Source organism: Erinaceus europaeus, chromosome 2 (assembly GCF_950295315.1).
Source record: "Erinaceus europaeus chromosome 2, mEriEur2.1, whole genome shotgun sequence".
NCBI lineage: Eukaryota > Metazoa > Chordata > Mammalia > Eulipotyphla > Erinaceidae > Erinaceus > Erinaceus europaeus.
The window spans coordinates 109,207,594-109,223,958 of NC_080163.1; the positions used below are offsets into that span (position 1 = coordinate 109,207,594).

A 16,365-nucleotide genomic window follows, 5' to 3' on the forward strand; every position below is an offset into this window, starting at 1 on the left:
AGCATATGTGGTGGCAGGGATGGGATACCTAGGACCTGGTGCTTGCAAATTCTGCGCTTTACCACCAAGCTATCTCCCAGATGCCAGTTATTAGCATATATTTTTATTCAGAGCCTCAAGGACTAACAAGAGATCACAAGGCATCTCCACCAGAAAGTCTTCAGAAAGCAAAGAAGAGGTAAGCAAACCAGGATCACAGCATTTAAGAGTTCTGTCTATCATATTTACATTTAGTAGCATTCTACTAGAAAGGTTCACAAGAACGACAAAAAGAAGGCCAACACAAGAAGCCAACTTGTTGCTACTATCCCCCCCCCCCAAAATGTATACTCATGCTAAATGGGTTTAAAAAACTGATTCTCCTACCCTGGTCCTTGAAGCCTTAAGTCAGAAACAGGAAGGTCTAGCTTGATTTCACTGAACTGCTCCTGCAGTACCACTTAAAGACAACAAGTGGCAGCATTAACCCAGAGACAGAAGCAACCCTTCCCTTGACTATAAAAAAACATGTTGGCCACCCCCACTTTCCACAGCAGGAAGTTTGAGGTTTCTACCACCCAAATGAAGAAAGGGTAACATTTGCAAAATTCCTCGGCTTCCAGTCTTCAGGGGCAGCCTGAAATATTTGCCTAACAGATTCTGACAATGTTTTGGTAAGCCTTTTTTTTTTTTTTTTTTTTTTTTTACCAGAACACCTTTTTCTATCTAACTTAAAGAACACTTTTCACTTTTTGTTTTGTCAGTGAACAGCACCTCCTCAAGCCTGCAGGAATGAAGTTGGGGAACCCGCCCACCTCTGGCTTGTTCCCACATGCCGCTGCTTTCATTCTCTGGCCTTTCTCCTTTAACTGGTCCCAGATTCCACACTGCAATACATTTTTATTATGTTTTATTTATAGTATGCCCCGATCTTAATTTTGAAAGCAGAAGAGAAAGAAGGAAGGGAAATTGCTTTTATCAAATGCCCAATAAGCACAAACTTGCACAGATTATATCTAATTTAGTCCTCAGAAATGAGGCAAAGTTCCATCAGGCAAGAGACAACAGGAGATAATTATACTGCCATCGTGTCAAGGAAAAAATCCTGAGAAATGACTTTAAAAAGAAAGTATAGGAAAACCTACATTTCTTGGGTGAAATAGATAGCATAAGGGTTATGCAAAGAGACTTTAATACCTGGGGCTTCAAAGTCCCAGGTTCAATCTACCATAAACCAGAGCTATAGAGTGCTCTGGTAAAAGGTGAAAGGAAGGAAGGAAGGAAGGAAGCAAGGAAGGAAGGAAGGAAGGGAAGGAGGGAGGGAGGGAGGACTTGCAAGCTTGAGGTCCTGGTTCTCTCTCCCTCCACCTCTCATATAAGTAAATAAGTCATTGAAAATAATAAAACCAAGGGGCTAAAAGATAGCTTACTTGGAGTAACTCATACTTTACCATGCTCAAGGATCTGGGTTTAAGTCCCCAGATCCATACAGAAACACCCTGGCAGTAAAATAGCAATGAAAACAATAATAACTACAATGATAATGATACAACAAACTGTATTCCTAAGATAGGAAGCAGTCACAATTAATTGTTAACTGCCTGGTTAAGCCCTAACTTCTGGACCTTTCTAGAACATTTAAAACACTTATAGTAAAACATACCCACTATCCTGAAGCCCTCAGAACACATAAGCTATCGTCCTACCACCTTCTGAACTCTAGTACATATGCTATTGCCATCTTCCTTCCCAGGGCACTAAGCACCAAAAATGTTACTTACCCTTTCCTGGGAATAGGATCCATAAAATAGCTTGTCAATCAAACTGCTCAGTCTTCAGCTAGCCTACTCACCGTCTGTGTAAAGTGTACTCTCTATTTCCCTAGATAAAGTTCTACCCTTTAAGTCTCTTGGCATATTTTTTAATCCTATGCCTTGCAATGCCAAGAATCCATATCAAGACCGAACCACCTGAGAGAAACATATGAGTCCCTAGTAGAGTAACCATGATAGCAAAATACAAGTCTCAGTCCTAAAAGTTTTCCTTAAAAACATCTTATCCTGCACGTGGTGCAAAGCACAGGGACCGGTTTAAGGATCCAGGTATGAGGCCCCGGCTCCCCACCTGCAGGGGAGTCCCTTCACAAGCGGTGAAGCAGGTCTGCAGCTGTCTACCTTTCTCTCCTCCTCTATGTCTTCCCCGCCTCTCTCCATTTCTCTCTGTCCTATCCAACAACGACAACAACAATAATAACTACAACAATAAAACAACAAGGACAACAAAAGGGAATAAATAATTAATTAATTTTTTAAAAAATCTTCTCCAGGACTGGAGAGAGAGCTCACCAGGTAAGACTTATGCCTTGTCATGTGCATAACACAGGTTTAAACCCCAGCACCACATAGGAAACACTATGCTACCACTATTGTACTCTCTCTCTCTCTCTCTCTGAATGAATGGGAGAAAGGCAACCTAGAGCCTAAAGCATTAGGTCCTAGTCCCACAAACAAGTATTAAAAAAAAAAAAAAAAAGAACTCTTCTTCACTTGCCTCCTCTATACAAAATATAGTTCAACATTGTAATCTGACACAATGAAACAGTCCAGGTCACCGTTAACTACTTGGTGGTTTGGAAAGAACCTTATACACATGTTAAAAGCACAAAAAGATAAAGCAGCCAGTCCAAAAAGTCTAAGAAAATATTAGCCAAATTTATACTGGGAGGTTGAGACCACAGAAGTGAAAAGTACAGATCTAGATTAAACATCGGATACAGTTTTGCAGGTTGTGACTCAGTGCCTATTGTGTGTCAATCAGCCTGTCACTGTACATCTCTAGAGCTAGCACAGGGCTGTAGAGCTAACAAAACTAACAGCCTTGCAGGAAGAGAGGGAGCCAACTAGCTCTGTATTCCAGAGTGATGTCCCAGGTTAGGGTCACCTGGTACTTTCCACCCAGAAGGAGGGCTCCAGTTGCTCTCTTGGCATGCAGTCTGTCACTCTCTCCTCCTAATTTCCATGCCTATTCATCTCTCTCTCCCTCTCCCTCTCCCTCTCCCTCTCCCTCTCTCTCTTGTACTGGCTGATTCTTTGGGAGCTTTTACTGGTTCATATATACCAGGTATCTCTGAACTGATCACACAGTCCTGGGGCAGCAAAGAGACCTCCTTTTCTGTGTAACAGTGTTTCAATCTATAGGAAAGTCTTTCCCATTCTACACTCTCAGGCAGGGAATCACTTCATTGAAACAAACTCATCCAAAAGAAAAAAGGAAAAAAGAGAGGAAGGAGTGCTCGCTCAGGTAGCACATATACTAAAATTGGAACGATACAGAGAAGATTAGCATGGCCCCTGTGCAAGGATGACACGCAAATTCGTGAAGCGTTCCATATTTTTGAAGAACTGTAAAAATGAAGTAACTACAAATAAAGGTGACCTAATAGAACCATTACACACAAGTGGAAATACACTATAGAAACAGTTCACACCTTGAATATAAATTTTGGAGAATTTGAATAAAATTGACATTTAAAAAAAAAAGAGAGAGGAAGGAAGAAAAAAGAAAATATGGACAGATAGAAAGAGAAAGGGATGGTTCGAGCCCCTAGCTCCCCACCTGCAGGGGAGTCGCTTCACAGGCAGTGAAGCAGGTCTGCAGGTGTCTATCTTTCTCTCCTCATCTCTGTCTTCCCGTCCTCTCTCCACTTCTCTCTGTCCTAACAATCACATCAATAACTACAACAATAATAACTACAACAATAAAAAAAAGAAAGAGAAAGGGGGGAAAGGAAGCAAGGATGGAAAGAAAGAAGAAGGGAAAAGAAAGGGGGAAAAGAAAGAAGGAAAAGGAAGGAAGGGACCGTTTCAATGAGATTCTGAACCTCTTGAGCTTCTCATCCCTACTGAAATGGCCAACAAGAAGGGTTGGCTACCACAGAATGTGTATTTTGGTCAACATTCAAAAAGGGTTAGCCTTTTTCCAGGCTCAGCAAACATTCTGATGTGCTAATAGTGTTCGCCATGGACATCTGCCACGGGTTAAATCTCTGGGACAGACAGAGAAGGACAACACCCCCTCTCTGTGGTCAGAGCTGCACATTGCTGTCTGCCATGTGACAGCCTGGGTAAGGGGGGGGGGGCGCACATGTGCACTGGTGCACGCTCTCAGTACCCAGAGATACTGCAACCAGCCACATCACCTAGTGACATTTTTTAGGACACAAAGGGATTCATGGCACCACTTCTTTTTAAGCTAAGGAAAGTGAAGTTTGGAGGAAGACTCCAAAGCTGAGGTACTGACAACCTCTCCAGGGAAGTTCATGGGTCAAGGTGAATGTCACTGAGCTAAGATTCCCAAGTTCTCTTCTAAAGCTGGGCTTTGGCCAGGAAGGTGGCTTAGTAGTAGAGTAAGTGCTTATATGTGTGAGGCCCTAGGTTCAGTCCCTGGCACAGTGTGTTAAGAAAAATGGGGCTGGACCAAGTTGCAGATGCTACCATGATGCCAACCTGACTTCTCCGGACAGACGACCTCACCAATGTACCCAGGAAATCCAACTCTCTGTAGCCTTGCCCCACTAGGGAAAGACAGAGACAGGCTGGGAGTATGGATCGAAATGTCAACAACCATATCCAGCAAAGAAGCAATTACAGAAGCCAGACCTTCCATCTTCTGCACCCCATAATGAACCTGGGTCCATACTCCCCAAAGAACAGGAAAGCCTCCAATAGAGGGGGTGGGATACAGGAATTCTGGTGGTGGGAATCATGTGACACTGTACCCCTCTTAACCAACAGACTTGTTGATGATAATTAAATCAATTAAAAATGAGGCTGGGTGGTGGTGCACCCGATTAAGCACACATAGTACTACGCACCCTGGTGCACAGAACCCAGGATTCCAGCCCCGGGTCCCCAACTGCAGCAGGGATGCTTTGCAAGCAGTGAAGCAGGTCTGCAGGTGTCTCTCTTTCTCTCTCCCTCTCCATCTCCCCCTCTTCTCTCAATTTCCCTCTGTCCTATCCAATAAAATAAAAATAAAAATAAATTTTCGGGGGGGGGGGAGTCAGGAGGTAGCACAGAGGGTTAAGCGCACATGGCGCAAAGCTCAAGGACCGGCATAAGGATTCTGATTCGAGCCCCCGGCTCCCCACTTGCAGGGGAGTCTCTTCACAGGCGGTGAAGCAGGTCTGCAGGTGTCTGTCTTTCTCTCCCCCTCTCTGTCTTCCCCTCCTCGCTCCATTTCTCTCTGTCCTAACCAACAACTATGACATCAATAACAATAACAATAATAACTACAACAATGAAAAACAACAAGGGCAAACAAAAGGGAAAATAAATAAATATATATTAAAAATTTTTTTAAAAGGAGGGAGACTGGTGGTGGCATACTCAGTTAAGCACACATCATACTAGCACATGGACCAGCACAAGGATTCAGGTCTACAGATGTCTATCTTTCGCTCTCCCTCTTTGTTCCCCCCTCTTCTCTCAATTTCTCTTTGCCCTTTCCAATAAAATGGAAACATGGCTGTCAGGAGCAATGGATCCACAATGCCAGCACTAAGCCCCAGCGATAACCCTGGACACACACACACACACACACACACACAGTATTCTTTTTGGGTAGTCAGGCCTCATGTATGTATGATTCTGCTTCTCTGAGCCACTTTTTCATTCAGCTAGAAGAGAACCAGAGAGAGGGAAAATACCATAGAATCAGAGTTTCTTCCTATGCCATAGGTTCTATCCTAGGCAATATGCATGGCAAGGCACACAACTTTACCTGGTGAGCTAGCTCTCCAGCCCCTGTATAGAGACCTTAAACATCTTTATTTTTCATTTGTTCAGTGCCTCCAGGGTTATCGCTGGGGCTCGATGTAAGTACTACTAATCTACCACTCACAGAGGCCATCTTTTCCTTTTTTTTTTCCCCCTATATTATTTGACAGGACAGAGAAATTGAGAGGGAAGGAGAGAAGGGAGAAAGACAGATACCTTGCAGACTGCTTCACCACTTGTGAAGCATACCTCCCCACAACAGGTGGGGAGTGGGATCTCAAACCTGGGTCCTTGCGCTGGTCCTTCCACTCAGTGCTATGTGAGCTTAACCAGGTTCACCATTGCCTGTTCCCAGAAAACTTAAAACATTTTAAAACCGCAGCTCTCTGTCTCTTTTATGACCTCCAGGGTCACTATCACTGAGTGATCACATCACAGATCAACAGTTTGAGATTTTAGTTCCTCGGTTAACATTTTGTGTACATTGCTCTTAAGCTCTTATCTGAAAGTTGATGATTTTTTAGGGTCAAGTTTTAACTTGTTTCTTAACATGATGTTCTAAGTTCATTTCAAGACTAGATCAAGGTTTGGAGAAGGCAAACTACACCTCTTATGTTATAACAGAACTCAAAGGAGAGCAGAATCCTCAAACTTCCTTTCTCAGCAATGCTGAGCCAGGGATTGGTTGATAAGAGACTCGAGTGCCTCTGCAGCATATGTAGGGTGATTTGCAACTATGTCCACAGTCTTCTCTGTTTACAGGTGGACAGATGAGCCTTGACAGAAGCAAGTAGCCACACACATGCATATCTATTAATACATACTACTCTTCATGCCCAAGTGCTGCCTCCTGGCTCATAAGCCTCATACCAGTACCACAACCACCACCACCCTGCCCCCACGATGCCTTCTCCAGGGAAAGTTAAAAAACAAACAAAACAAAACAAAAAAAAACTCATTTCACCAAATCGAGAACATTTTCTTCCAAGAGCAATGTGTCAGTTTGGCTTTGGCCAGACAAGTCCACCAGTAGTAACCTAGGAACCTAGCTAGATCATTTAGCCCTCCAATGCTGTTTTACCATGCTGGCAAAGGCCTGACAGGCACTTTAGGTTTTCATGATACAAGCTGGAGATAACACAGCACTAAGCAAGCTACAGGTTCCTTTAATACTGGGATTTCTAAATCAGCCATCAGAGAATGAGCAATCTGGCTTCTCAGAACATTCTATCGATTTTGGTTTTTATCTGATGGTCTTTACAGAGCAGACTACATAGCATCACGTACAATAGTTTAGCTTAGACTGCCAGTAAAATTTAAAATTGCAGATCATCATGATTAAGGAGGCTGGGGGGAACTGTGGTGCACCCGGTGGAATGCACACATTACCATGTGTGAGAACTAGAACCCAAATCTCTGACCCTCCCTGCAAGAGGGAAACTTCACAAGTAATGTAGCAGTGCTACAGGTGCCTCCCCCCAACACACACACACACACACACACACACACACACACACACACACACACACACACACACACGCCTTTTTGTCTCTGTTTTTTTTTAAAAAAGAAAGAAAATTAAATGGCCAGTAGAAGTGGTAGAGTCCCAATAGTAACCCTGATATGTGTGTGTGTGTGTGTGTGTGTGTGTGTGTGTGTGTGTGTGTGTGTGTGTGTGTGTGTGTTTAAAGATTGACCTGGAATACAAAAGCTGCCCTTGTGTCCATGCAGGGCTAGAATACCCCACCCCAACACCCCCCCCCACACACACACACACAGCATCTCTTATAAGTGAGCACAACTCAGGCAGGGCCTGCATTCATGGGGTTTCAGGTTCAATCCCCAGTACTACACACAATGGAGCTGTGTTCTGGTTTCTCTCTCTCAAAAAAAAAAATCTAACTAAAATTTTTTAAGTAAGGGTGCCAAGAGATAGCTCACTCAGTAGACTGTACATTTTCCATGTATGAGAACCCTGGTTCAAATCCCTGGACACCACATGGGAGTACCATGCAAAGGAGAAATTTCATAAGCAGTGCAGAGGTGCTGTGGTACCTCTATTCCCCTCTCTGTGTTTCTCTCCCTCTAACTGGAACCAAAACTAAAACAAAACAAATAAGAGTCTTCCAGGAGTGGTGGAATTATATAGACACAAAGCCCCAGCCAGCAAAGTCCTGGTGGCAATAATAATAATAGTAATAATAATAATGGATGTTTAGGTGAACATGCAAAAGGCCAGGAGATTGTCTATCTGGTAGAACACACACTTCATGTGCAAAGACCTGGGTTCAAGAGCTATAACAGAGCATGTAACAGGAAAATAAGGGCCCCCAAAGAATGTCTTATTCTAATTTCAGAAGATAGTTCACAGAAATAGGTCTTCTGATCTGCCTGCACTGTATTTTTTTTTCCAGTGACTACTCAATGAGCCTGATTAACCAATACTGCCTGACATTACAACAGCCATCCGATCAGGTGAAAAGAGGGCCACTGTGTTTGCAGGGGTGGCAGGAAGAAAACTTATTTACAGTTCGATTCAGGAACCAATACACTTCCCCTTTTCTTCACACCTAGCTCCCCATTTGCTGCCCAAACCACCAGGGCCCTCTGCTCTTAGATTCTGCTCTGCAGTAAACATTCCACAGCACTTTGAGGGCTTAGTACCCTGAAACCATACTAGTGGGCCAATGGTGCTGCTTCCCTATCTTAAACTGGCAGCCTTTCGAGGGGAGATTTTGCTTATCCCATCAGATTTAGGATGCCAGAGAGAGAGAGATTCCCAAGAATGAGGCAAGCCCCAGGTTTAGAAACCAGACACTGTTAAGCAATGCTACTGGCTGCTTGCCTTCAACTGAAGATAAAAAGGACTAGAAACCAGGGTCAAGTTTCCAATGGTGTTTCAACTCAGATCGCAGACAGCAGTGATTTCTTGAAAGCAGGCAGTGAGCACTCAGTAAAGGAAGTTGCTCTGAGTGAAATCTGCTGGCAGGTGGGCTGTGTGTGGAGGAGGGGTGTTTGAGCATTCTCTGGGTACGTGCAGGAGGGCTCAGCAGGCGAATGTGTATGTGTCTCATGTCTGTGTGCATGTGTGTGTACACAGTTGTTAAACCTGATTTGAATTGTGCTAAAACTGAATGAGAGTTTCAGAAAGAGGTGGGTCCTGGATGACTGCTGACTCTGCATTTCCTCCAAGAGCCTGAAGGGCGGGAAAGAAAAGACCAGGCAGTGAAGTGTCCCTGAGAACAAACTTCCCAGAACTCTTTGCTCTCTCTAGTTTGTACAGGGAAACTTCTAAGTAATCTGCACCAAGAAATGTTTGATGCCCCTGGGGTTTTTAATCTTCAGTTTAGAACCAGGGCTTGGAGCCTGCTTTGCTATTCCCACTTCCCAGCAATCCAAGAAAATAGAGAGGGACAATAGAATCCCCACTTTACAGCTCAGAAGCCTAAAGTGCCCCCCTCCCCCAGCACCAAGAAAGTCATTTTGCTGCCCAAGTCAGCAAGCTGGGGTGTTTTGCAGCTGTTCTCCCTGGTCTTGTTTTGCTTCTCTGCAAATAGGGACCTAGAAGCCAAAAGAGGGCAAAGGTATAGGGGTTCAAAGCGGGGGCTCAGGAAGATGTTAGGGGCTAGGGGTATGGTTGGGGGTCTGAGGATGGAGGAATTCCCATTGCCTTTCTGATGCTCATAGGCTCATGTGAGGAGGGAATGTGAGGAACAAGGGATCTATTAGAGACCCTGACTGTAATGAAAAGCACAAACTGGCCACAAAAAGAGTCACCCTGAAAGCAAAAGTGAGAACTTTAAAAGCCTGGACTGTTCACACAATTTGTGAACACACCAAAGAGCGGAGGCTGAGGGGATGGACACAGACCTCTATGTGGAAAAACTGAGAAATGCAGGCTCAGACTTATACAGATCTTGGTCATCCTTGAGGGTTCACTCCTCTGAGTTGATTCCTTCCTTTCTCTCTCTCTCTCTCATATTCTCTCTCTCTCTCTCTCTCTCTCTCTCCCTCTCCCTCTCTCCCTTTTCCTGATAGATATACAGAGGGAGAGAGGGCAAGACACTACAGCACCAAACCTCCCTCTAGTGCAGTGGAGGCCAGGCACTCTATCCAAGTAGACTATCTTGTCTCATGCACACGAATGTGTGTGTGTGTGTGTGTGTGTGTGTGTGTGTGTGTGTGTGTGTGTGTGTGTGTGTGTGTGTGTGTGTGTGTGTTAATTACCACCAGGGTTATCACTGGGGCCTGGTATCTACACAACAAATCCACTGCTCCCAGCAGCCTTTTTTTTTTCTTTTCTTCTTTCTTTTATTTGATGGGACAGACCAAAAATTGAAAGGTAAAGAGGAGAGGGAAATAGGAATACAGAGAGACACCTGCAGCACCACTGCTTCACTACTGTGAAGCTTCCTCCTTTTCAGGTGGGGACCAGGAGCTTGAGCCCAGATCCTCGCATACAGGCATAAGTGCACTGTCACTGGCCCGGGTCACACATGGTGTTGTGGATGAGCTTTAGGTAGAAAAATTTCTTGGCGCTCATGTTGAGTGAGGCATGATCACATTCTCTGAGGAGGTTAAATAAACAAGGTGGGTTCTGCAGGGAAGATAGGGGTCAGCTGGGATGGTCAGAGTCCACAGGTAATAAAAGTAACCGCACCCTATACAGGGTTGCAGGTGACCAAACAAGGGGTCACACAGCCTGGGGGCCAGGAGGGTGAGGTCAAAAGTTAAAGATACAAGCCTAAGAAGGTTCAAGAGATAGCATTATGGTTACGCAAAAGACTTTCATTCCTTTAGTCTCTGAGCTTCTAAATTCCAGTCCCTACCACCACTGTAAGCAGGAACTGAACAGGGTTCGGGTTAAAAGTAAATATATAAATATATATATATATATATATATATATATATATATATATATATATATATATATATATATGGCAATCCCCAGGCACTTGCTGCTGAAGTACAAGCTAGACTATAAACAGAACTGCAGAGGGATGGGGTGGCCCACAATATCTTTCTGGGACCCCAGTCTATGAAAAATAATTTGTAAAGTCTAGAAATCCTGTTATATGATCAGGAATGTGTGTAATATTCAAAAAGCCAACAGTATTTGAAAAAAACAAGGAGCAAGATAGCACACTTGGACAGTGCATTTGCTTTGTCATGGGCACGACCCAGGATCAAGCCTGGCCCCCACCACATGGAGAAAGCTTTAGTGCTGTGGTGTTTCTTTCTGTCGGTCTCTGTCTCTCTGAAGACGTTGGCCTGTAATGGTAAAGCACCAGTGGCAAGACTGGGTTCTGGGTTCTGAGACCAGGTTGGATAGATGGCCAATGGGGAAAAAATCTGTGTGTCCCCAGCACTCCATATTCATTTCTAACCCAGCATCTCCTTTATCTAGTTCTCAATTAATGGCTTTGAGTTTTCTTTCTGGAAATAGGGAGTGAGGAACGGGGGACACAACACCATATACCTATCACTGTCACTTCTGGAAAAGTCTTCTCTGCTCTCCTAGGAGGGAACATGCTCCTACTCCCCAATACCAAGGGTACTGCTTTGATCCCTCAAAAGAACTTTAGCAGAGGATGCACAACTGGCTCAGCAGCACAGACAAGAATGCAGGAGACCCAGATAGAAGGGGTCTGAGGGAGGCAACAGGTGCACCCAGAGCCAAAGGCCAGCTCCCTGTGACAGTCAGACACCCGCCCTTAGCTCCCACTTCCCAGTCTTGGCTATGAACCATGAGCACAGCACCACCACTACCCCAACCTGGGAGGAACTCCACAGGGTGTCTCCTCCCCCTACTTTGGGGACTGCTGCTCAAGAGAAAAATAGTACAGAGGTCACTTGGACTGCTCAGTAGCCACTTATCCAGCTGGCAGCTGAGGATTGTGGTTGTACAAGGATATCCAATGAGACCTGAGTAAAGACAACTATAGACTCTAAAAGACTCCAGCTCTTAGAGCCACTGATTCATCCCATTCGCAACAAACTGATTTCAGCAAAATCAAGCAATGAGAAAATCCAATCTATTCCATTGAAAGGACTGCTGACCACAAAGAACCAACTCCAGGGTCAAGGCCACAGCTCAACACCTGGTCTTGAGGCTTCACCCTTAAGCCCAAGGCCAGAAACAGGGGATCTCATGGGGCCCCATATGACCCTAAACGACCTGGCTCCTGCCCATGTCGCCCTCAGCAGTCTGTCTCCATCTCTGTTCTCCTTCCCCAGCTCATTCTCTTTTCCCTTCCCAAGAAAGCTCAAGGCCTATGGCCCAACTTCCATGAAGGGGTCTGGCTGGCCTCTGAGGGATGCTCCACTTCTCAAATGTGAGGCCCACTGTGGACCAGAAGGCTCCAGCCACCCTGAATCTGGATTCTGCCTCACACCCATGTAGACCCTGCACAGGAAGCAACTCAACACCAATGCATCAGAACACCAGGGAAAGGGGCATCAGAGAACAAAAACACCAGCACTTTAATAAACCTGGTTGTATATATATTTGCCAGACCCTTGCTGCTGAGCCCTATAAAAAAATCAAGTCTGGGGAGTCGGGCTGTAGTGCAGCGGGTTAAGCGCAGGTGGCGCAAAGCACAAGGACCGGCATAAGGATCCCGGTTCGAACCCCGGCTCCCCACCTGCAGGGGAGTCGCTTCACAGATGGTAAAGCAGGTCTGCAGGTGTCTATCTTTCTCTCCTCCTCTCTGTCTTCCCCTCCTCTCTCCATTTCTCTCTGTCCTATCCAACAACGACAACAACAATAATAACTACAACAATAAAACAACAAGGGCAACAAAAGGGAATAAATAAATAAAATAAATATTAAAAAAAAGAAAAAAAATCAAGTCTGAGGAGTCGGGCAGTAGCGCAGCGGGTTAAGCTCATGTTGCACAAAGCAAAAGGACCGGCAGAAGGATCCTGGTTTGAGCTCCCAGCTCCCCACCTGCAGGGGAGTCTCTTCACAAGTGGTGAAGCAGGTCTGCAGGTGTCTATCTTTCTCCCCCTCTCTGTCTTCCCCTCCTCTCTCCTTTTCTCTCTGTCCCATCCAATAACAACAACATCAATAACTACAACAATAAAACAACAAGGGCAACAAAAGGGAATAAATAAATAAATATTTTTTAAAAAATCAAGTCTGGGGACTGGCTGGTAATGCAACGGGTTAAGCACACATGGCACAAAGCACAAGGACTGGTGTTAAGGGCAGGTTCAAACTCCCAGCTCCCCACCTGCAGGGGGGCTACTTCACAAGCAGTGAAGCAGGTCTGCAGCTGTCTATCTCTCTCCCCCTCTCTGTCTTCCCCTCCTCTCTCCATTTCTCTCTGTCCTATCCAACAACAACAACAGCTATAGCAATAATAACAACAAAGGCAACAAAATGGAAAAAATAGACTCCAGGAGCAGTGAATTCAAAGTGCTGGCACCAAGCCCCAACAATAATCCTGGAGGCAAAAAAAAAAAAAAAAAAATCAAGTCTATAATCCCACAATAAAAAAATAAAAAACAAGAAAGAAAAATCAAGTCTAAACTTCAGCCCTGCCTTTAAAGTACTTGGGCCCTAACTGAGCTCCTACCTGGGTCCCACCACTCACTATAACCAGAGACAGACATGTGTCTATACCATAGCATCAGATGAAGAAAATAGAATTTGCTGGTTCCAAGAAAATGCAAAGGATACTCACTCCATGGATGTTGGCCTGATGAAAAGATGGGGTTTGCAGCCTGGGTGGTGGTATAGAAGCTACAGTAACTGAGCATGAGGTCCCAAGTTTGGTCCCCAGCATTACAAGTGCTGGTTCTCTCTCTCTCCCTCTCTCCCTCTCTCCCTCTCTCTCATTAATAAATAAAATCTGTGGGTGGGTGGGGAGAATACAGGTCCATGAAGGATGATAAATGACCTAGTGGGGGTTGTATTGTTAAATGGGAAACTGGGGAATGTTATGCATGTACAAACTATTGTATTTACTGTTGAATGTAAAACATTAATTCCCCAATAAAGAAATAAATTTAAAAAAATAAAAAATAAAATAAAATCTTAGAGGAAAAAAAAAAGATGGTAGGGCTACCCCCCACACACATATTCGTAGAATCTTGTAAACCACTATTAAATTACTAGTAACCATTAAGAGAAAAATACAGAATCCTTTTTTTTTTTTTTTTTTGCCTCCAGGGTCATTGCTGGGGCTCGGTGCCTACACTATGAATCCACTGCTCCTGGAGGTCATTTTTTCCATTTTGTTGCCCTTGTTGTGGTTGTTATTGTTGGACAGGACAGAGAGAAATCAAGAGAGGAGGGGAAGACAGAGAGGAGGAGAGAAAGATAGTCACCTGCAGATCTGCTTCACCGCTTGTGAAGCGACCCCCCTGCAGGTGAGGAGCTGGGGGCTCAAACCGGGTTCCTTGAGCCGGTCTTTGCACTTTGTGCCATGTGCGCTTAACTCTCTGTGCTACTGCCCAGCCCCCAAAACTAATTATTAAAGATGGGTTTCAGAATTAAGTTCATCAAGTTCGCTGAATGTGAAAGCTAGGCATTTAAGTTCAAAGTCAAAATAAAATGTGTCAGGGATCTAGAAACATCTGCCAGGGAACTGGAGGGTTAGGAAGACAAGCAGGTTTCCCCAGAAAAGTCAGCTGAAATGAAGGGAATGCAGACACCAGAGATATAGAGAAAAATGAGCATAGCGTCCCCTGGCACAAACTAAGGAAGGAAGCCTCCTTTTATTTATTTATTTATTTATTTATTTATTCATTCATTCATTCATTCATTCACCACTCCCATCACCAAAGGTCTATGTCCCCATCCCCACCCCTATAGATAACCACTATGTTTCTCCCAGTCCTGAAAAAAGGCATTTTGCTTTTTTTTCCCTTCACATTTGTATATTCAATTGTCTATATTCTGCATATGAGTGAAACCATTCTGTAATTGTCCTTTACCTCCTTACTTGCTTCACTGAGGCTTCACCCTATAGCCCAAGGCTATAGCCCTAAATGACCTAGCTCCTGCCAATCTTCTCCAGTTCCATCCACTTTATCCCAAAGGATAAATTATCAAAGGACAATCTCCTTCTCTGGTAGAGGTCCTTTCAGGAATCTCCTTGCCTTGGGAACTGTGGGGCTGGGGAGCAGGTCAAAGCCAAGAGAGGGATAGGAGTGGTCACCCCAGCCCTAGCTCAGGCTGTGGGGGTGTCCATCCTGAAACAGATAGGATGGCAGCAATAATCAGAGAGTGCTCACCGGTGAGGATGTGTCTAAGCCAAAATGACAAAAGAAATGTGGATCAATCACAGAGGCCAGATGGCCCAGGACTGTGAGTTTGGCGAGAAGAGGAGGGTGTAATCAGTGTTCAGGACATCAAGACACATTGGCCGCCATGTGTGGTGGCACAATGCCCTGGAGCCCTTGCCAGCCTGGAGGACAAGCAGGGAGACTGACACCACAAGAGAGCTTATCCCTACTCCCTTAGGCTGCCAGCTGGCCCTGAACCATGTGGAGTTAGGGACACCAACCCCCCCCCACCCCACCCAGAGGTCAGAAATCTGTATATCATTTTTAACACCCCTAAAATGTAACTACTACTAGGCCTGCTGTTGGCACAAAGTTTTACCAATAACAAGAGCAATCAATGAACACATACTTTAAAAAAATATTTATTTATTCCCTTCTATTGCCCTTGTTTTATTGTCGTAGTTATTGTTGATGTCGTTGTTGTTGGATAGGACATAAGAGAAATGGAGAGGAGAGGAAGACAGAGAGGGGGAGAGAAAGATAGACACCTGCAGACCTGCTTCACCACCTGTGAAGCGACTCCTGCAGGTGAGGAGCTGGGGGCTCAAACCAGAATCCTTACGCTGGTCCCTGTGCTCCGCACCATGTGCACTTAACCCACTGTGCTACCGTTCGACTCCCGGAACACATACTTTGTATGCCATATGTATTATATACTGTATTCTTACATTACAAAAATTTAGATTAAAGAAACTGCCATAGGAAGGAAATGGGGAGATAGGACCATTAGTAGTACAACAAACTTTCAGGACACAGAGGTCACAGGTTCAGTCCTTAGTACCACCATAAGCCAGAGCTCTGCAGTCCTATGGGAAGAAGAAAAGGTAAAACAGGAGAGCGGGAAAAGAGAGAGAGAGACAGACAGACAGACAGACACACACACACACACACACACACACAGAGAGAGAGAGGGGGGGGGAAGCTTCACAGTGGTAAAGCAAGGCTGGAGGTGTCTCTCTGGCTCTTTCCCTCTCTATCGCCCCCTCCCCTCTCAATTTCTCTCTGTCTCTATCCAATAGTAAATAAATAATTTTTTTTTAAAAAAAAGAATTTTCCCAGGCTTGGGAGAAAGTATAATAGTTATATAAAAGAGTCTCATGCCTAAGGCCCCCAGGGCCCAGGTTCAATCCCCAGCACCATTATAAAACAGAGCTGAGCAGTGCTCTGGTCTTTTCTCTGTCTTTCTGTGTCTCTCTGTATCTCTCTCTCACTAAAAAATAAATGAATTTGGGGGTCAGGCTGTAGCGCAGTGGGTTAAGCACACCTGGTGCAAACCGCAAGAATCCCAGTTTGAGCCCCCTGCTCCCCACCTGCA

General features: G+C 44.7%; 1 protein-coding gene and 1 non-coding gene across 2 annotated transcripts in view; one reads left to right on the plus strand and one right to left on the minus strand.

The window, feature by feature from the left end:
* ZNF395 (zinc finger protein 395) overlaps positions 1 to 16,365 on the minus strand; it is a 61,519-nt gene that overhangs the window by 24,268 nt on the left and 20,886 nt on the right. The gene's annotated exons all lie outside the window — the stretch shown is intronic.
* Positions 3,268 to 3,374, plus strand: LOC132537142 (U6 spliceosomal RNA). The gene has a single exon (XR_009548605.1). It is a non-coding gene; the product is annotated as a U6 spliceosomal RNA (small nuclear RNA).